We start from the raw sequence: 4045 nt of genomic DNA, 5'->3' as shown, positions 1-4045 counted from the left end.
ATCGACATTACAATTTACACAGATGTGTCCGTCGTAACATGTCAAACTGAAAAATCATAATCGAAATTGGTTTTACACTGTGCTAGAAAAGAAACATTAAAATACAGTAATAATTACATGTATAATGCATTATCAAAATATCAATAGGTAAACATTGTGTTGTTATGCAAGAGTACAATAGTGATTTCTGCAGAGTGTGTGTTTCTATGTACTCGAGTAAATGCGCAGAAGTATACAGGCTAAAGGAAAGGAATGGAATGGAATCTGAACAATATTTTCCATTTCTCAGTTGTCTGTCAGTCACACAAAAAAAGATAAAGCAAGTGAAAATGTGTGCACAAAACCTTAACCTATGCACGTGCCAGTTACTTATAATTACCACAAATGCGAAATTTAAGTGTTATCAAGAAGCGTACTTAATACCTATGAACAACTAAAGTCAACGTGCAGAATAAAAATAAATAAGAAATTATCTCTTTCCGATGAAGTCGATTAAATGTGGGCGAAAAGGAATGATAAATGATATTCTGTGAATGAGAAGAAAATCGATTAGTGGAAGCAAAGTCACAAATTTCATCAAAGCTAGTAAATCGTAATAAGCGTCTTCAAACCTTCAGGTTGTTATTCCCAAACAAAAAAAGGCATATGTTTGAAAGAAAGTGTTTATCTTCCTGTAAATTCATAGTTTTGTCTTACTGCTTTGTAATACCTTATCGCAAACCATTAGAAGTTCCAGAATGAGAGTTCCACTCTGCAGCGGAGTGTGCGCTGATATCGAACTTCCTGGCAGAGTAAAACTGCGTGCCGGACCGAGACTCCAACTCGGGACCTTTGCCTTTCGCGTGCAAGTGCTTTACCATCTGAGCTGCCCAAGCACGACTCACGCCCCGTCCTCACAGCTTTACTTCTGCCAGTACTTCGTCTCCTACTTTCCAAACTTCACAGAAGCTCTCCTGCCAAAGGCAAAGGTCCTGAGTTCGAGTCTCGGTCAGGCACACATTTTTTATCTGCTGGGGAGTTTCATTAGAAATTCTATTCATCAGAGAAACACACCAAAACACAATCAACAAAAAAAGCTCCAAAGGTTAAATCATCTCGTAATACCTAACACTCCCAAACATCAGTGTGCCACACTTCATATTATAAATCATAAACGTCTGCATAATAAGCATGAAAAGTTCGCTATCCTCACTTCCTGTTGTCTCACCATATCTTTGTTGCAGAAATCCATAAATCATTGCTACACATGCTCCATCTATAATTAATCCTTAAGTCTTCACGTACGACACAGTAAAATTCTTACAGTCAATGAAGAAACCCTGGTTATAGCTCAGGGTTAGAGTATCCCAGTGGAAGACGAAGAAATTAAATATCTTCTCCGATAATTGACAGTACGTGTCATACCTGTGCAAGTATTCATACTCTACCTGTTTTATCAGTACTATCTGGAATCCGTCATTGCATACTTCTGCACGTTAGCCTGTAAGAGAAAATGCATTATGACGCCCAAAATTCGATGTTATTGCTTCTCATGTTGCTTTTATCTTTTGTGATGCCTTTGTCTTTGGCGAAAGAATGTTTGCTGTCTTCTTTTACGTAACCTTTGCTTTTAAAATGATGTACTGTAACGATCGGGGTCAGATGTTAGAACACGAAGTGATATATATACTCTGTAACAATCTTGACAGAGAAAATAAACATCCGAAATGTCTTGTACTTTTAGTGCTGTATGAGATAAAAATGTTATTGTCATGTACACATACATGTCAATGAAAGAAAACCTATAAAAAAAGTTTAATTTCTACCCACAAACGGTTGGCGTTATAAGGAAACGAAGTGTAGTATATCGGTATGGTGTTGTCTTCATGAGGAGTACAAAGTCAAACAATTACACAGTGAACGGTTTTGTATTGGTGATGTGATGAAGACCTGTCGAAGCCTTCGTTCTGAGTGTTTCAAGATGTCCTACGTTCCGAAGTGGGATTCGTCGATTCCGAAATGGTCCGTTATAAGGCAATGCAAATTTGTGACACCTGTTGTTTGCTTTACTAAGACAATGGCCGTGTTTGAACTAAAACTTACTGTCCAACTTGAAATTTTTTAGTGTGACTTACCTTCTGTTGTAGCGTTTTCCTCTTCTCAGCTGCCTCTTTTGTATTAACCGTTGCAGTGTCTGTCTGTCAACGATGACGTAGACGCTGTGACTTGGGGAAAGTCACAAGTTCTTTTATTTTGTCTGGCTGACTTTTATCCTTCAAAATTAAATGTGGCGAGAGCAAAGTTGTATCAATAGCAGTTCAATTAGTGGTGATCTGAAAAATCTGTCCAATGGAGTGTGTTGTTTGGTTCGTCTGTTGCTGCTTCACAACTGTCTTCCTTGGCTTTGACTGACTGCGAAACGTCGAAATTTAATCCTTCATCTGCATTGACTGTGGCAAAATACGTGTCAGTTAAAAATGATGTGTACCATTGGTTATTTTTGGTGTATGAAGAAAGTTCTAATCTGTTAATTTCCCATTCGTGTATTGAAATGCTCTGTTGAAAGTGTAATGCATCTTCATAGTCCGAAATGGCATCATGTTCTGTTAAAAAACCCATACGCAGCTAAGTGTCAGTTTTTAAAAGTGGGACGATCCAAAATTCTGCATAAATTGTGTGGCTGTGAACAACAAATTTTTCCTGAAACTGCTCCTCTAACTTTAGTCCTTTGTAATGAGATTGTACACAAGAACTATTCGCATTGCGTGTGTTGCCCGCTGCATCACTAATCGATGTAACTGGAGATCCATAGTCAGTCAGTGCGGTGAAATTATGTAAGTCAGTTGGTATGCTTCTAATCGCATGATGCACATTCTTTTGTGGCTGTTCTTTTCCCTGCAATAACGTGTCTCTTATGTGTTCCAACGTGATGATATGTTGTTTTCCTGTATTGATACCGTAAAAACTGTAAACTGATTAAAACCTGAACTTTGCTATTAACCTCTTTAATAAAAGCAAAGTGGTGCCCGTGTGTTAATGGTCTACAAGTAATGCTGTTCGTGAAATGTTCCCTGTCCGTTGATAATTTTCGTAGCAAACAGATCCTGAAATGGAAACATCTCACCTCGTAATGTAATTGCTTGGAAACACAGTGCTTGGCTGCTGTCTGCGCTCCAGTTGCAAATTTCTGACTCCAGTTGCTGAGAGCCCAGTGCAATGCTCCAGACAGCGAGCAAACTGTTTTACACACACCACTGAGTGAGACACTGCTTTGAATGAAAGTGGCTTGGACCGAGGATGTGGTGAAATATGCCTTTAGCAAAATGTTTATACATTATCAGATACACTCCTGGAAATGGAAGAAAGAACACATTGACACCGGTGTGTCAGACCCACCATCCTTGCTCCGGACACTGCGAGAGGGCTGTACAAGCAATGATCACACGCACGGCACAGCGGTCACACCAGGAACCGCGGTGTTGGCCGTCGAATGGCGCTAGCTGCGCAGCATTTGTGAACCGCCGCCGTCAGTGTCAGCCAGTTTGCCGTGGCATACGGAGCTCCATCGCAGTCTTTAACACTGGTAGCATGCCGCGACAGCGTGGACGTGAACCGTATGTGCAGTTGACGGACTTTGAGCGAGGGCGTATAGTGGGCATGCGGGAGGCCGGGTAGACGTACTGCCGAATTGCTCAACACGTGGGGCGTGAGGTCTCCACAGTACATCGATGTTGTCGCCAGTGGTCGGCAGAAGGTGCACGTGCCCGTCAACCTGGGACCGGACCGCAGCGACGCACGGATGCACGCCAAGACCGTAGGATCCTACGCAGTGCCGTAGGGGACCGCACCGCCACTTCCCAGCAAATTAGGGACACTGTTGCTCCTGGGGTATCGGCGAGGACCATTCGCAACCGTCTCCATGAAGCTGGGCTACGGTCCCGCACACCTTTAGGCCGTCTTCCGCTCACGCCCAAACATCGTGCAGCCCGGCTCCAGTGGTGTCGCGACAGGCGTGAATGGAGGGACGAATGGAGACGTGTCGTCTTCAGCGATGAGAGTCGCTTCT

Source organism: Schistocerca piceifrons, chromosome 11 (genome assembly GCF_021461385.2).
Source record: "Schistocerca piceifrons isolate TAMUIC-IGC-003096 chromosome 11, iqSchPice1.1, whole genome shotgun sequence".
Classification (NCBI taxonomy): domain Eukaryota; kingdom Metazoa; phylum Arthropoda; class Insecta; order Orthoptera; family Acrididae; genus Schistocerca; species Schistocerca piceifrons.
Note: the sequence above shows the minus strand (reverse complement) of the source record.